Source organism: Lactuca virosa, chromosome 8, assembly GCF_052849685.1.
Source record: "Lactuca virosa cultivar CGN04683 chromosome 8, Lactuca_virosa_CGN04683_v6, whole genome shotgun sequence".
NCBI lineage: Eukaryota > Viridiplantae > Streptophyta > Magnoliopsida > Asterales > Asteraceae > Lactuca > Lactuca virosa.
The window spans coordinates 370,234,445-370,253,769 of NC_136433.1; positions in this window are offsets into that span (position 1 = coordinate 370,234,445).

Below are 19,325 nucleotides of genomic sequence, written 5' to 3' on the forward strand. Positions count from 1 at the left end.
CAGTTAGACTCGACCAGTCTAGGGTGATAAAATCTTAAGATCAATTCCGGCGTTCACTAGAATGCCAAGACAGACGAACTAGTCATTATCATGCATGGTTATAACGACTCACATAGAGATCCAATACCATCTAAGTAATCATGGGAATTCATATTCATTCGCTATAACGATACAATAATACAAAACAATCATACTATTTTATCGGAAAACATCGGGTTTTCCGGGGAAACCAATCTTATTCACTTGTACTTTCAATAACCACAATGCAAAACTTCTCATTTATACACGTTTTGAAATCATTCACGCATATACTTACAGGATCATCACAACATTTTCGTGAAAAGTCTTATTACAGAAAATATCGGATTTTCTGGGTTTTACAAACGACATAAACTATTTTACATCAAACATACTTATGAACTCACCAACATTATGTATGTTGACCGTTTTCAAAATAACTTGTATTCTCAGGTAACCGTTAGAACGAGGAAGCATCTAGTGTGTTGAAAGTTTCTTTTGTAGTTGCTAATCATCAAATACTTTATATTTTGGGATCACGTAATGTAAACCATGTACTTGATGTAAACAATGCCAGTTGTACTATGTAATGCTTGGTGATGAATGTGTTATGTTTCATGTATATTCATTGTGATGATATTTCAATTTAAGTCACGCGAGCCCTCGGACGTTTACGCCGTCTGGTTCCGGGGTGTGACAAATACTCTACTATAATGCACAAAACAAAAGAGTGGGAAAGCTTGAAGCTTTATACCTTTATGTGGAGCTCCTAACACAGCTATGCTCAGATCTAAGGGCCTGGACTCTCACTCCTTCTTCTCTAAAGCTTCTTCTTCACTTCAAGAACACACAAGGACTCTCAAAGGCTCTCAAAGGCACTCACAAGCTCTAGGAACGAGGGTTTAGGGCACAAGAGGGTTTGTTGTCTGAGAATGGTGGCCAGGAATGAGGCCATCATATCCTTTATATAGGGGACTCACCCTAAATTAGGGTTTTCACTCTGGGCCTAGTACGTCCAGCGTACCCTCAGGTACGCCCATCGTACTAGGTGGCTTCCGCGTCAAATGCACACATATGGGTACGCTGAGCGTACACTCTCGTACGCCCCGCGTACTCATTCACCACATTTCCTCAATAAAGGGCTAAAAGTGGACAATTGCTCAAAAGATCAAGGGTTACAAGGTATACCTGAACTTGGGATGTTACATTTAGGCCGGACAATTACGATATTTAGCTGTTTAGGAAGGGCATATACGAAATTCTCCCATAAATATATATATTAATTGTAACAAAAACTAAGTTAAACACTAAAATAATAATAATAATACTAAGTGTGAGACCCGTGTATTACACGATTTTATTAAAAATAAAATTTTAATATAAAGTTATAAGCATTAAATATTTTATTAAAGTGTATTTCTGCATATTTGCAACCAACATAATGAAAAAAATGAAGTATTTATGTATAGGACAGTAGATCTTGTATTGGTAGGTTTATCATATTTTTATGTAAACTTAAATTTTACATAAATATAAACAAAATGATTAATCAGTAAGTAATTCAATGTATTTTAATAAAACAAAATTATTGAGATATTGTAAATAATGTTTATGAATTATAAATTATAATTTTTTTTTGAATACAACATTAGATGTCATATGACTAAATTTATAAATAACAATTAGTAAATGAATATATTCATATTAATTTATAAATAACAATTAGCAAATTAGTAAAACAATATTACTAAATGCAACCAAAAGACTAAAGTGACAACTACTTACATATTTATTTATAAATATAACAAATAACGACTTTTGTAATCAGCAACATAGTAACACATAGATAATGAAATTACATATATTTATGTATTTATAGATATTAAAGAGTAGGTAAAATCCATACAACAGTAAGGATTAACCAAAAGACAAATGAAACAAATACTTATAAAAAAAATCCATAGAAGATGTGAAAATATTTGCATGTATAAATAGTTTTATTAAAATATATAACAAAAACCTGCAAGGCTTTTTGAATCCTGCATTTAGTGTTTCTCTAGTAAACACAATGGTATTGGACCAAATCACGGTGTTTAGTTTTAATCGTTTAGAAACATGAAACAACATATCGATAAATATAGTTTCAATATAAATATATCGATCAATATATGTAGCACATCTTAAATTAATAACAATGAAAATGGGTTTAAGGATCAAAGTCTGAAAATAGACTATTATCTACATTAATATAATTTAAATTGAGTGTTATTCAATCTCAGTATAATCAACATTATTTTACAATCTACACCAACATGTTAGTAAGTTAATTAACCGAACTTGTGCCACGTAATCAACAACCCGACTATGCAGGGCAGATACGCCCATTTGATCATTAAGAGGGTAAGTTGGTAAAATCATAAAATGTTATTGGAGTGGTTGTTATTATCAATCTCGATTTTAAAATTCCACCTGTTATATGAGATGTTACATTCAACATCCGAAGGTTTAAAAAAACTAAAAAAAAAAATGATTAGATCATATAAGGGAACATGAGGTGCGTATATTATGGGAGTTCCATCAAGGAAAAAGTACGTTTCTATTTTCAAACCAATATATAAAGAACTGATGGGATTATTTCAAAGGGTAAAAATGGATATTGACGGAAATGCCCCTGCACTATTGGTAGGAACCATTTCAAGTAAGTAAAATGATATAACTGAGACCGAAAAATCATAATAATTAAAAAAGAAGCAGCCTAATGAACACTGAAAACTAATGATATAATTAGTGGCAAATTTAAACCCGAAGAGCACATAATGAACAAACAATGGACTAACTACCCTGCCAAACATGATCTCTGTCAAACATGAAAAAATGAACAAAAGGGGACAAAAACCAAGTGGTGAATTTAAATCGTTTCTCACAAAACCATATTAAACTTCCACTCCAATCAAATCAAGTGTTATAGAAAAGAAAATGAATCCATAAAAATCGAAAACATAAAAAGAAACCCCCTACATTAACTCGCATTTCAGGTAAGTAAGATGATATAACTGAGTTTTTTACTGCAATGATGTCAAGAGTTCTTTCTTTAAGACATTCTATCGAGCACCATATATGCATTCCAACATACAAAAGTCTTCAAACAATATACTTACATCAACAGGAACCAATGATTTACCGAATTGATTTATACAAAATGGTCAACTAATTTAAGAAAAATACACATATAACACACAATAAAAATCAATAAAAACTATACTACTTCACGAAATCAATTTGCTTGCCTTGTATAGATTCTCAAGCAGTCGATTATGTTTATGCAAAGAATTTTGGATACAAATAATAACATTACAATAATTAGGAAATCGTATATATACATCATTATGTCCTATATTTTGGATATAATAATTCCACATAAATAGCGTGAATGATATCATGATTCTTTTCATAAAAAAGTGTATAAATTTGTAATGCTTATAAAAGATTAGTTGTATAAAAAGTGTATGACAGATTAAAATAGGAAAGAAATAAATGTTTGTATAACAATTAATGTGAGATTTTAATAGAATCACATAAATGCCAAATAAATGCCAAATACATTAAATATATAGCAATATAGGGTCAACTTTTAATTAAATTATAAGAAAATGGGAAAAACCAGAAAATGACAAGTGGAAAATGGAAATGCATAAAATTTTAGAAAATGATATGTGGAAAATGATGGGAGAAGATGAAATTTGACACAAAACATTTTTATTTATTAGGATAGATATCTTAAGCTAAAACGAAAACAATAAATATATATTAAATGTAACCCAAATTTTCTTATGCTCGACTGGTACACCAACCCGAGCCTTTCTTGAAACGCATATGTCGCCAACCGTCGATATGTTGCGGTTTTTTTCCTTCTTGTACCTCTAGTAAGCCAAAAACAATTAATATTTTATATAACCATTAATAAAAATTTTATATAATACAAATAAATTTTATTACCTCCTTATGACGCCTTTGAACATATGAACAACATCCATGAGAACTTGTCTGCGGAAGTAGCGACCTATTATTTTTATTTTTTTCCGAATTACGCACATAAGCGGGTTAAAAATAACTCATCAATGATTTGATTCCAACTGTTGTCGTTCATACCCCTCGGTGGATGCCTTCTTGCAGTTTCTACGTCCCCATATCCGCCGACCACGTTGAAATGTACTTTCACGTCATATTTGCATTCTTTATACGCTCTTCGACAATCATCATTGATACCTAATCGAACGTCTTCCCAATAACGTGTGTTGCGAAATCTGTTAATATCAAAATATTTATGCAAAAAAATGATTAGTAAAAGAAATATTTAAAAAGTGTAAAATTGAATACATATAAAAAGTATTGTATACTTATTTCCTGATGGTTTTTATAGGTTATAATTAAAACATGTGGCGCAAAACTTAACCCTTTAAGTTCACATGTAGTCTATTTGGATTTAAGTTTTCTCTATTGATAGCAACAATCTAATGAACATCAAGAATCCTAAAGGAAAGCCTACTATAATCGAAAATTACAAGGGATTAGGGTTTACATACCTTTTGATTATTATTGCAAATAATCAACCAAATCCTTCTTCAAAAAAGCTCTTAGAAAGCGAGCACTAGAAATCTAATGTCTCTGATGGTTTAAATCTAATGTCTCTGATAGTTTGTACCCAAACCCTAACAAATAAGAAGACTTGAGGATATATGAGAGGGAATATGATTTTTGGCTATTCTTTTGCTAGAAGTGGTGGCCGAAAATGAGGAGCCAAGGGGCTCTATTTATAGCTGATACAAGGAGCCTTGGAAACCCTAATTTGAATATAATATTATTAATTCAAATTTGGTAACTATCCAACTCCTTAATTATCTTTAAGGATTAATATAAAATCCGTAAAAGACTCCTCAAAACCGTCCATAACCCACGAAAGGTTCTGAAACCTCTCTTGTTCAACTATTAAACAATGACAACTTAAGTCGCTACACTTTTAATTAATCCAATTAACCCTAAAATTATTTTCAATTAATTCCAATTAATTCCTGATTAGTTATTAATTAAAGAATACTATTTCTAATTAATATATTAATCTCATAATATATTAACAAATTATTTATTGCTATTTATTAATCATATAATAAATCAATAAATCAACATCTCTCTCCAAAAGTCATTCTAGTGAATTACTAGTTTTGAGGGCAACCCAAAAGGAATTTGCTTTTAATTCAAGTATATACCAATTTAGTTATTGGCTTAGACACCCAATCCAACAGTCTCTCATTTGGATAAGTCTATAACTATAATTGCAAGTATAGCTTCTAAATCAAACAACAAAGTGTGCTTTCCAAAGCAACTCCCAGACTTTGATCTGATTAGACATCGACCCTAAGACAAGTGATCAAATATCCCTCTGTTCTTCAAGATATCGTATGTAAATGAGACATTCATTACAGTCAATCTCAAGTCTAAAATTTTGTTTCCCGATTTCTTGATTTGTGATGAGCTCATTAGACTAATAATTAAACACATCAATTCAGTCATGGCTGGGCCCATCACTATAATGTCAACACAAAATCACTGAGGGGCCCAAAGATATGAGAAGCAATAATTTTTTTTAAAAGGGTCGTAGATGATGTCGTAAGAACGATTTCATCAACATATAGGAGCAGAAATGCAATATCTTTTCCTGTGCGATAAATAAATAGAGATGAGTCGCAACATCTGTTGAAGAAGCCAAGTCGAGTAGCAAACTAAAAAACCGATGGTACCAAGGTCTGAGAGCTTGCTTCAATCCATTAAGAGAGTGATGAAGATGAAAAATGTTTTCTAGATGAGCTAGGTCCCTGAACCCTAGTGGTTGATACATGTATACTGTCTCCTTAAGATGCTCGTGGAGAAAAACATTTTTGACATCAAGCTGATGAATCGGCCAGTGATGAGAAATAACTAAGCTCAAAACAGTGCATATGGTGGCCGACTTCATAATCGAGCTAAAAGTTGCATCACAATTGATGCCAGATTGTTGGCTTTTCCTATTGGCCACCAAACGAGCCTTATAGCGAGCTAGGGTGCCATCGACATTATGCTTTTTCTTAAAGAACCAGATAAAATTAACAACATTAACATTTATGGGGTGGGGTAAAAGTTTCCAAGTACCATTAACAATGAGAGCATTACATTCTTAATTTATTGCAGTAAGCCATTTTGGATCCTTAATTGCTTGGGAATAGGAGTGAGGAAATTTGGACTCTAATTCTATCACAACTAGCAAATTCGGCTAGGAAATTCTATCCTTATGTAAGCATTATCAATGGCAACAATTGTAACTATGACTTGAAAACATGATGTTTATTCAATGACAACAAAATTCCATCAAACACCCTATACAAACACTTCAAATGGTCAACAAAAGATTAGAAACCCTAAAAATCCTGGTTTAAGTCCATTATGGACTAGGATTTCCTTATTGGGCCTAATGGACCAATAAGCTTCCAATTTGACTATTTTGGGCTTAGGAACCTTAAATGGGCCCTAATTGGACCCACTTCCATGAAACTTAACATTTTGGGCCATAATGGATCCCAAATGAATTGGTTTACCTTAATGGGCCTTATTGGGCCATAACAAACCTAATAAACTTCAATGGGCCGTGAAACCCATTCTTTCATTCTAATTGGGCCGTAAACCCTCCTAAGGGCCCAATGGGCCGAAAACCATCAAAATGGGCCTCCTATTATTAGAACCAAGCATTAAAGCCCCATTCCATCTCTCTTCTTTCTCCCTCTCGGCCCAACTATTTATATATAAAAAAAGAGAGATTAAGAAGAGTTGACTTTATGTTGCCACCTCTTTATTACACAACATATAACCATGCACTTCTCATGCATCCATACACTCATCACTTCAACTATTTCCCCCCCCCCCCTCTCTTTTTCTTCTTCGGCCGAGAGGAAGAGGAAAACACACACACACCTTCAAACTTCCTTCAAACTCTCTCAAGTATTCTCTTCCTTCTCCCTCCAAAATCTCGAAGTTTTGATTGTGTATCAAGAGGAATTTCACAAGAACATCATCATTTCTTGGTAAGTTATATATATACAAGAATTATATAACTCTTTTCTCATGTTAGATCCCTTCTCTTAAACATTTGTGGTAATCATACTCCTAGAATCATCTCAAGTTCGAGATCCACATCAAGGTGTTGCTAGGACCAAAAATCTTCTTCATTTCTTCTCCAAAACCGAATCCACAAAGCAAAGTGAGTTCATACCCCCTTGTTTTCGGTTTTTACTTGTTTTTGGGGGAGAATACAAGTATTATGTGATGATCTATGTGTGTTTGCATGTTATGTGTGATTTTTTTAGTTTTTGGTTGTGATAATATGTAATACTTGTGATATTTCGAGATCTATAGCAAAAAGGGTGAAAGAATCATAAACAAAAACATAATAAACAACATACATCATAGATCTAAGGGTCCTTAAGTTTAAAAAGTAAAAAACAAAGCCAAAGAACTTTACAAATGTCATTTTTGCAAAAATAACAAAGATTGGGTATAAATTGATAATTATCGGTTTTATGAGGGTTATAAGGTATTTATTTGTATAAAAACTGATTTTTATGAAAATAATACTTTTCAAAGGGTCAAAAACATAAATTTTAGCTTATTGGGCTTTAAATTGGGCCTCACGAGTTTTGGGCCCAAGTTTGCGAAAAAATGAAGTTTTGAGGGGCTGAAATGGAAAACTTAACAAACTATGAGTCTAAAACATAAATAAAGTATTTCAGGGGTTGAAAATGATTTTATTACCAAATTGGACTAAAAATGCAAGGTTTTTGATTTTGAGGTCAAAATTGTAAAACTTACGGAAATTGGGCCAAAAATGTAAACTTTTTACAAATACAGACTGGAAATGACAAATGCAATAGTTTTGGACTGAAATTACTATTCAAATAAAGTTTGGGTGGAAAATGTCAAGAAAAATGGTTTAAGGACCGAAAATGTCAATTTTCATAAAAAGGGACTAAAAGTGCCATTTTTAAAGAAAAAGGGGCCAAAATGGTCAATTTAAATGTTTTTGGGCCAAATAAACAATTATGAATTGGGTTAAAAATATCAAGCTTATAACGCACGATTCTATATATATATATATATATATATATATATATATATATATATATATATATATATATATATATATATATATATATATATATATATATATATAAGGCTTTGTTATAATTCAGACGTTAAGATATTTTTTAAAAAAACATTGTGAATAAACATTTAGCATACAACAAATACCAACAATACGAACTTAAACTCGATAAAACATAAGCAATTCAATGGTTGGGCCCAAATACCCTCTCTTCGTGCTATTGGGCCTTTGTGACCCAATATCATGATTATTGGGCCCAATATAATTATACATGTTTATTGGGCCTCAGGTGACCCATTTACATGCCTAATGGACCCTCAATGGCTTTTACATGCTATTGGGTCGTAGTGGCCCATTTGCATTGCTAGTAAGGTCCAAATCAATCATATGCGTGATGGGCTAACGTGTCCGTCGCATAATCAACAGCCTATAATAACATACGTGATTAGTGGGCCCCCATAGTCCTCTTCTCTTCGTCCGTTAGGCTTACCTTCTATTCAAGAAAACATAAATCAGGTTGTTAAACAAGGTTATTCAATTTCATTTGGATTTAGTGAGTAATAATGGGCGACACCAATAAGTGTCAGTCGTAGTTTGTAGTTATAATCAAAGTCTCCTGGAGGGAGAGAGAGAGTTTGTGTATAGATCTGTACGGGGGTGACTCCCCCACACCTAATCTGTTCGCTACAGTTTTTTCTCGGCCAGTCTAGGGTGACAAAATCTTAATTCAATACCGGCTTTCACTAGAATGCCAAGACAGACGAAATAGTCATTATTATGCATGGTTATAACGACTCACATAGAGATCCAATGTCATCTAAGTAATCATGGGAAATCATATTCATTCGTTGTGATGATACAATAATACAAAACGATCATACTATTTATATCGGAAAACATCAGGTTTTCCGGGGGAACAACATCATTCACTTTTATTTTCGATAACTATAATACAAGAATTCATTATGAGAAACATACTACTTTTACACGTTTTGAAATCATTCACGCATATACTTATGGGTCATCACACCTCTTTCGTAAACAACTGTCGTTTCAGAAAATATCGGATTTTCTGGGTTTTACAAACTACACAAAACATTTTCATATCAAACCTGCTTATGAACTCACCAACATTATATATGTTGACCGCTTTCAAAACAACTTGTGTTCTCAGGTAACCGTTAGAATGAAGAATTTATCAAGCATGTGTCTGAATGACTTTTATGTGATGTCATTTGATAAACAATTTATTTTTGGGATTATGTAATGTAAACAATGTACTGGATGTGAACAATGACGGTTGTAATGTATTAATGCATGGTGATGTTTATGTTATGTATCATGTATATTCATTGTGATGATATTTCAATTTAAGTCACACGAGCCCTCGGACGTTTCCGCCGTCTGGTTCGGGGGTTTGGCAGGTTGGTATCAGAGCTCTGTTTATAGTGAACTGGCATATCTAACCACACATTGATATGCAACTACAAACCCAAAGAGGGACTAAATAACTCTGAACAAAACAAATAAAATATACTAATAAACACTCTTACTTGTGCGACCTAGAAAAATGAACATAATAACAAATCAAAGAAGATGATTGGGAAAACCTGACGTCTCGGTTAAGCCAGGACTGTTTACAGTTGTATTAGGAATGAATGTAGCCTGATCAACTACATTTCTTCAGAATACAACTATCACATGCCCTGGGGTGATCGCGATGGTCAGTAAACCTAAGGCATACCCTCTTGTTAAACAAGAGGAGAACATCAACCCAATTTTATAACAACTAAAAATATCTTAGGATTAATAATGGTTTAATTTTATATACCCTCCTTACGTGTTCCTCATCATAGTCACCATGGAAGAGGAGCATCAAGGCATTCAGTTTCACCAGGTCTTGGTGGACCACGAAATGATTGAAGACGACCCTGAGGAAGGACAAGGGGCAGCACACGGCATTGGGCCCGACGAGTACACGGATACGGACTACGAGTTTGATGGGAACAATGGTGGAGGAAACGGGCAGGGGGGCGGAAGTTCAAACAACGGGATAAATCAAGGACCTACCAAGACATGCTCTTACAAAGATTTCACCAACGCCAAGCCACAAACCTTTAATGGCACAGGGGGAATGATAACCCTGAAGAGATGGATTGAAAAGGTGGAATCGGTGTTCGAGATATGCGGATGCCCTGAATAAGTCAAGGTGAAGTTTGCAGCATGTACATTTGTTGATCATGCTCTCACTTGGTGGAATGGACATGTGGAGGCTATGACTCTTCCGATGGCTAATGTGTAACGCCCGTGTTTCTAGGCTAGGCATTAATATTGACATAATAGTCTAGGTTAACCTTTGAAACTCATTTTGAAGAAATGAAAAGGAATTATGTGAATATTATGTGAATTATGTGTTTTATGCTTAATTACTAGGATTTAATTAATTAAGAATAAAAATGAGCGTCGAAAATAAATATTAGATAAAGCCGATATTTATTAAGAAATTTGTAGTGGTTGTGACAAGGATTACGTATATATAAAGAATGCCGAAATCCGAGTTACAACGAAGAAGTTATGACCTGTCGAAGTTTCGCGACAAAACCGGCACGGTGTCGAATGTCGTAAAAAGTGAGTTTTTGATAAACTACGTTTTAGTCTTAGTGATCTAAACGAAAGCCGAAGTGTTCTTCAAACCGAGAGCATGTATAAAAAGAACGCCCAAATCTGACGTCGTATAAGGAAGTTATGATTTTTCTAAGTTTCAGCTTAGCAGTAGACAGCTAAAAAACTCGAATTTTAGATCGAGTGATATTTAGCCGACACAACCTTAATGATAATCGAAGGTCTCGTCAATAGTAGTACAACGATAAAAGACAGACGAAAACGGACGTCAAATGAAAAAGTTATGAATTTTTAACGGATTTCCTGTCCCGGTCTGTTAAAAATAATAATATAAAAATTAAAATCAAAATTAGCCGACGAAGTCTAAACGAAAGTTGTAGAGCGTAATTTTACCTACGCGAGCATATAAAGAACGTCAAAAACGGAGGTCGTATGCGAAAGTTATGAATTTTAGAAGATTTTGGCACAAAATTCGAGAAATTTCACATGGATAAGCTTCACCCGGAAAAGCCACGTCACCTCGCATGAACAGTAGCCACGTGTCGCTTACGGATTCGACCGAAGTCTCAGCCCTCGCACATCCGACGCGTGTGCACCCCCGTGTCCAAAGCAGCTTAGTCACCCGGTGACGAGGCTCGTCCGAAGCCTGACGCGTGGCCTCGCATGCGAGACGTTTCCGAGCTTCGGTGCTGCCACCTGTCCGAGCCACGTGCCTTCGCCTCCTGCTGCCTCGTGCCCTCGCTGCTGACTCACTCCTCTCGGCCGACCTTCAGATCTCTCCTATAAATAGAAGGCTGCGAGCCTTCTCGGGTAATTTTGAGAATTTCTCATTTTTCACCCCTTTTCAATATTTTTATTATTTCCACTTCCCCCAAAGCCCCGGGATTAATTCCAACGCCCAGAACACGTCCGAAGTGCCCGAGAAGCCCGAGAAATTTATCTTTTCGGTTTCGAAGCCCGACCCTCGTAGAGTCCGGTTTCTCAATAAAACTCCCGGTTTTATTAAAAACGATCGTTTTAGGAAACGAAGTGCTGCCCGATTATCGTTAAATCAAGTGAGTGTATACTCACTTTCACCTTACACATATATATGAAGTATTTTCTTTAAAATACGTGCTATGTGTAATTATATTAATTGTTTATTTAAGGTGACTGTTGAATAGATGTTTTATACAAGTTTTAAACTGTATATGTATTTTTATCTACAAATATGTTGTGTAAAACATGGGAAGATGAATTAGATGAAATAAAAATTGATGAGAGGTATCGATGTTTAAGATGATCTAGTCATCTAGCAGAGTATAGACAACGGCCACAGACTACTCTAGATAGTCCAGTGGAACGTCAGCAGACTCGTAATCGGTAGGTATGTTTGAACTATATGTTCATAAGGTGTTCTCGAACTATATGTTCATTAGGTATTTTTGAACCATGTGTTCATCCGATAGTTTTTCTTTTTGACACTATTACGTGTCGGGGTACGGGAGCGTACGGGAGTACTTTATTAGTATTTTCCCTATACTTTTTATTTTGAATAGCTTTGGAGTCTTCGTTTCTTTTATGAAGTGATCGGACGAGCTTCATGAGTCAGCGTTTCCGTTCTCGATGCCGGATAGGGTGAGTCTGGGGGTAAAATACCTCACGATATTCAGACCGCTGCCTTGGCAAAGTTCAATTCTGGATAGGGTGAGTCTGGGGGTTACATACCTCACGATATTCAAACCACTGCCTAGGCAAAGTTCGATGCTGGATAGGGTGAGTCTGGGGGTAAATTACCTCACGATATTCGGACCACGGCTAGGCATTGATAACTACCCCTGACTTAATTGTCTTGTGGTTCTTTCTTTTACGAACGAAGGTTCGTGGTTAAACTTATTCCATTCATTTGATGTCTTTATCGATCCTCGTTTGCTGCTAGGGAATTTCCGAAGCAGTTTCGTTAGTTGGTTGTTCATATCGATCCTTTAGGCTAGATCTAGTAAGATCACTCTATAGGATCAGTATGTGGGGATCGACATTTGTTAGTGCTTGTAGTATAAACCTTGGGCAGCGATGGACTTCGTGCCTATTCCTTAGGAATGAGTGATAGATGAGTCTTAGGGTAACTCCTTAAGAAATAAAGGAGATAATGGGGATTGGGTAATTGGTTTGATTGTTTGATGTTTAAACATAATAAATTTATTTATTGTGGGTTGAAAACCCTATATGCTCACCAGGCTCCCAAGCCTGACCCACTCAGTTTATTTGTATCACAGGTATCGATACGATGTTGCTTTACACTAAGAGATTAAAAAGGAGAAGTAGATCTCTAATGTAAATGAATGTAAGTTTTGTTTATGCTTATGTTTTTGTATTGACAATGACATCCCAGTGGTTTAAATGAATAAAATACTTTTCTTCAAAAATGATTTGATAACATATTTATCATGTTTTTATGGGAACAAATTCCACAACACTTTTAATCAAATGATTACTCTGGTTTTATTTTAAAAAGCATAAACGAAATCGGTCTTTTCTGGCCGTGAAATTGGGGATGTCATAGTTGGTATCAGAGCATTAGTTTAAGCGAACTAGGAATTTGTAGGATTTCTAGACTTAAACTTAGAATGCTAAGCGATGCTTGTGAGATGAGTGTCTGCTATATTTTAGACACGAGCACAAGTTTATTTTAGGAAAGATGCCTAAAATGTTTTATGTGTTAAATATTTTATGTTATAGCTATAAAGATGCCTTATATGCTATTATTTGTTCGGATCTATGGTCTGTTGCCGACCGGATCTGGAAACTTTATGTGTTTAGGATTCTAAGCGTATGACTACGATATTAGAACTAGCATGTAAACATTTGGAAGTGATAAGGAGATTTATACGTCTATCGTAAATAAAGCTTTCCTATCTTAAATTCTCGCCCAGTACACCGAACGCCTATTTGGGTGTACAAAACATTATGGCGAAGAATTGTAGAGAATTGAGTAGATGGAGGAAATGAAAAGCTTAAGGTAGTGAATGATACCTATCAGAAGATATCGTAAGAGTGGTATCTTGCCTTCAGAATATGTCTAATAAAATAACAGAACGTTTAGAGGGGTACGGTACGTCTGAAGTACACCTTCGATTGGCAGGATGATGGAATGATTGGTGTAATTCTTGAAGTTGTCTCATCGTCTGGAATTTCCATCACCAACCAAGTTGAAGTAGAATTGATGATTGAAGATATGCATGGAAGAAGTCCTAGTAGAGTCTAGGAAAATTTTATGATTAATTGGACACATTCGTATGTGTTAAATTGTTTTGTGATTTTAGGACTTGGGGACTGCGAGACAGTACTTGGGACGAGTATGAGTAGGTGTGAATAGTAGTAGAGATCTATACTACTGGAAGCATAGGACTCACACTTGGATCAGGGAAAGTCACAAGGTTACCAAGGAGCTAGTAATTGATTCCGTCTTATTCTAGTCTGTCGTTACCATCGTTTCGGTAATGACTAAGAAGATGATTGTTATTCCGACCCTAGAGGTCATATCGAATCGAGTCCGACTACGATGAGTTTATTACGTGGTTCAGATAACCAAGTTCGAGGTAGCATTTGACTTAAGCAAAAATGAAGTAAAGGATGATCAAAGCGACCAATAGAAGTATCGCATTCGTTGTTAAAGAAGTTGGGTTATGTTATGTTCTGACCCAAAGGGATAAAGTGATAGTGTATGAATCGTGGAAATTGAAAGAGCATGAAAAGAACTACCCCACTCATGATCTGGAGTTGGCAGCGGTAGTATTCTTCTTAAAGATATGGAGGCACTATCTTTATGGCATTAAATGCAAACTTTTCATTGATCATAAGAGTCTTCAATATCTCTTCAATCAGAAGGAATTGAACATGAGGCAACGGCGCTGGTTAGAGTTACTCAAGGACTACGACTGTGAGATACTTTACCACCATGGTAAAGCAAATGTTGTTGATGATGCTCTCAGTCGGAAGGTAAATCTTGAAAAGAAAAGGCCAAGAGCGTTGAGAATTGAAGTTGTCTTGACAATTGTGGAAGGTATAAAGAAAGCTCAAGAGGAAGCTTTAGAGAAAAATGACCGAAAGGAAGAACGTTTGGGTAAAACGTTGGTGTTTGATACAAACGGTCAAGGACTGAAGGTATTCAAAGATAGGATTTGGGTACCTAAGACGGGAGGAGTAAGAGATCTTCTGATGGAAGAAGCTCACAAGACCATGTACTCGATTCATCCCGGCAGTACAAAAATGTATAGGGATCTAAAACCCTATTACTGGTGGCCGACGATGAAGCTCGATGTTGCTAAGTATGTGGCCGAGTGTGTAACATGTGTTAGGGTTAAGGCACAACATCAGAAACCGTATGGGAGTTTAGAACCTTTGCCTGTACCCATGGGTAAATGGGAAGACATCACCATGGATTTTGTGACTAAACTGCCCAGAACAATGAACAGTCACGACATGATTTGGGTGGTCGTTGATCGCTTCACTAAGAGTGAGCATTTCATAGCAGCCAACGAGAAATGGTCTATGGATAAACTTGCGAATTCTTACGTGAAGGAAATTGTGAGGCTTCACGGTGTTCCGTTAGCGATTGTATCTGATCGTGATAGCCGTTTTACCTCAAGGTTTTGGAGGAGTCTACAAGAGGAATTGGGTACCAAGTTGTGTTTGAGTACAGCTTACCATCCACAAACCAATGGTCAGAGCGAATGAACAATTCAAACATTGGAGGATATGCTGAGAGCATGTACCCTAGAATTCCAAGGTAACTGGGATGAACATTTACCTCTAGTAGAATTTTCCTATATTAATAGTTTCCACTCGAACATCAAGATGACACTTATCACGCTTTGTATGGAGAAAAGTGTCGAACACCGTCATGTTGGCTGGAAGCTGGGGAAAAGCAGTTTGTGGGACCTGAAATAGTCCATCAGACTGCTGAAAAGTTGAAAGTGATTAGAGAAAGGATGTTAGCACCTCAAGATCGTCAAAAGAGCTATGATGACAAGAAAAGACAACCGATATCATTCGAAGTTGGAGATTCGGTTTTACTTAAAGTCTCGCCGTGTAAGAGACTTATAAGATTTGGTAAGAGGGGAAAATTGAGTCCAAAGTTTATTGGACCATTAAAAGTTCTTCAGAGGATCGAGAATCAAGCTTACAAGCTAGAATTACCGAAAGAACTAGAGGGTATTCATAATACCTTTCATGTGGGTTATTTGAGAAAGTTCACGTGAGATGTGCCCGACATAATTCCCATTTCTAAATTAAGGTTGGATGAAAACAAGAGGCTAATTGAAGAACCTGAGGCAATCGTTGACCGTGAGACTAAGAAGTTGCGACGTAAGATGGTCGATTTAGTGCTTGTGCGTTGGAAACATACGAATGAGCCAAATCTCACCTGGGAAACGGAGAGTGACATGATGAGTCGCTACCCGTATTTGTTTGCTGATGTGTGATTCCGGGGACGGAATCATTCTAAGGGGGAGAGAATTGTAACGCCCGTGTTTCTAGGCTAGGCATTAATATTGACATAATAGTCTAGGTTAACATTTGAAACTCATTTTGAAGAAATGAAAAGGAATTATGTGAATATTATGTGAATGATGTGTTTTATGCTTAATTATTAGGATTTAATTAATTAAGAATAAAAATGAGAGTCGAAAATAAATATTAGATAAATCCGATATTTATTAAGAAATTTGTAGTGGTCGTGACAAGGATTACGGATATATAAAGAATGCCGAAATCCGAGTTATAACAAAGAAGTTACGACCTGTCGAAGTTTCGCGACAAAACCGGCACGATGCCGAATGTCGTAAAAAGTGAGTTTTTGATAAACTACTTTTTAGCCTTAGTGATCTAAACGAAAGTCGTAGTGTTCATTAAACCGAGAGCATGTATAAAAAGAACGCCCAAATCTGACTTCGTATGAGGAAGTTATGATTTTTCTAAGTTTCAGCTTAGTAGTAGACAGCTAAAAAACTCGAATTTTAGATTGAGTGATTTTTAGCTGACACAACCTAAATGATAATCGAAGGTCTCGTCAATAGTAGTACAACGGTAAAAAGATAGACGAAAACGGACGTCGGATGAAGAAGTTATGAATTTTTAACGGATTTCCTATCCCGGTCTGTTAAAAATAATAATATAAAAATTAAGGTCAAAATTAGCCGACGAAGTCTAAACGAAAGTTGTAGAGCATAATTTTACCTACGCGAGCATATAAAGAACGTCAAAAATGTAGCTCGTATGCGAAAGTTATGAATTTTAGAAGATTTTGGCGCAAAATTCGAGAACTTTCGCATGGATAAGCTTCTCCCAGAAAAGCCACGTCACCTCCCATGAACAGTAGCCGCGTGTCGCTTCTGGATTCGACCGAAGTCTCAGCCCTCGCACATCCGACGCGTGTGCACCCCCGTGTCCGAAGCAGCTTAGTCACCCGGTGACGAGGCTCGTCCGAAGCCTGACGCGTGGCCTCGCATGCGAGACGTTTCCGAGCTTCGGTGCTGCCACCTGTCCGAGCCACGTGCCTTTGCCTCCTGCTGCCTCGTGCCCTCGCTGCTGACTCACTCCTCTTGGCCGACCTTCGGATCTCTCCTATAAATAGAAGGCTGCGAGCCTTCTCGGGTTATTTTGAGAAATTCTCATTTTTCACCCCTTTTCAATATTTTTATTATTTCCACTTCCCCTAAAGCCCCAGGATTAATTCCAACGCACAGAACACGTCCGGAGTGGCCGAGAAGCCCGAGAAATTTATCTTTTCGGTTTCGAAGCCCGACCCTCGTAGAGCCCGGGTTCTCAATAAAACTCCCGGTTTTATTAAAAACGATCGTTTTAGGAAACGAAGTGCTGCCCGATTATCGTTAAATCAAGTGAGTGTATACTCACTTTCACCTTACACATATATATGAAGTATTTTCTTTAAAATACGTGCTATGTGTAATTATATTAATTGTTTATTTAAGGTGACTGTTGAATAGATGTTTTATACAAGTTTTAAACTGTATATGTATTTTTATCTACAAATATGTTGGTTAAAACATGAGTAGATGAATTAGATGAAATAAAAATTGATGAGAGGTATCGATGTTTAAGATGATCTAGTCATCTAGCAGAGTATAGACAACGGCCACATACTACTCTAGATAGTCCAGTGGAACGTCAGCAGACTCGTAATCGGTAGGTATGTTTGAACTATATGTTCATAAGGTGTTCTCAAACTATATGTTCATTAGGTGTTTTTGAACCATGTGTTCATCCGATAGTTTTTCTTTTTGACACTATTACGTGTCGGGGTACGGGAGCGTACGGGAGTACTTTATTAGTATTTTCCCTATACTTTTTATTTTGAATAGCTTTGGAGTCTTCGTTTCTTTTATGAAGTGATCGGACGAGCTTCATGAGTCAGCGTTTCCGTTCTCAATGCCGGATAGGGTGAGTCTGGGGGTAAAATACCTCACGATATTCAGACCGCTGCCTAGGCAAAGTTCAATGCTGGATAGGGTGAGTCTGGGGGTTACATACCTCACGATATTCAAACCACTGCCTAGGCAAAGTTCGATGCTGGATAGGGTGAGTCTGGGGGTAAATTACCTCACGATATTCGGACCACGGCTAGGCATTGATAACTACCCCTGACTTAATTGTCTTGTGGTTCTTTCTTTTACGAACGAAGGTTCGCGGTTAAACTTATTCCATTCATTTTATGTCTTTATCGATCCTCGTTTGCTGCTAGGGAATTTCCGAAGCAGTTTTGTTAGTTGGTTGTTCATATCGATCCTTTAGGCTAGATCTAGTAAGATCACTCTATAGGATCAGTATGTGGGGATCGACATTTGTTAGTGCTTGTAGTATAAACATTGGGCAGCGATGGACTTCGTGCCTATTCCTTAGGAATGAGTGATAGATGATTCTTAGGGTAACTCCTTAAGAAATAAAGGAGATAATGGGGATTGGGTAATTGGTTTGATTGTTTGATGTTTAAACATAATAAATTTATTTATTGTGGGTTGAAAACCCTATATGCTGACCAGGCTCCCAAGCCTGACCCACTTAGTTTATTTGTATCACAGGTATCGATACGATGTTGCTTTACACTAAGAGATTAAAAAGGAGAAGTAGATCTCCAGTGTAAATAAATGTAAGTTTTGTTTATGCTTATGTTTTTGTATTGACAATGACATCCCAGTGGTTTAAATGAATAAAATACTTTTCTTGAAAAATGATTTGATAACATATTTATCATGTTTTTATGGGAACAAATTCCACAACACTTTTAATCAAAGGATTACTCTGGTTTTATTTTAAAAAGCATAAACGAAATCGGTCTTTTCTGGCCGTGAAATTGGGGATGTCATAGTTGGTATCAGAGCATTAGTTTAAGCGAACTAGGAATTTGTAGGATTTCTAGACTTAAACTTAGAATGCTAAGCGATGCTTGTGAGATGAGTGTCTGCTATATTTTAGAGACGAGCACAAGTTTATTTTAGGAAAG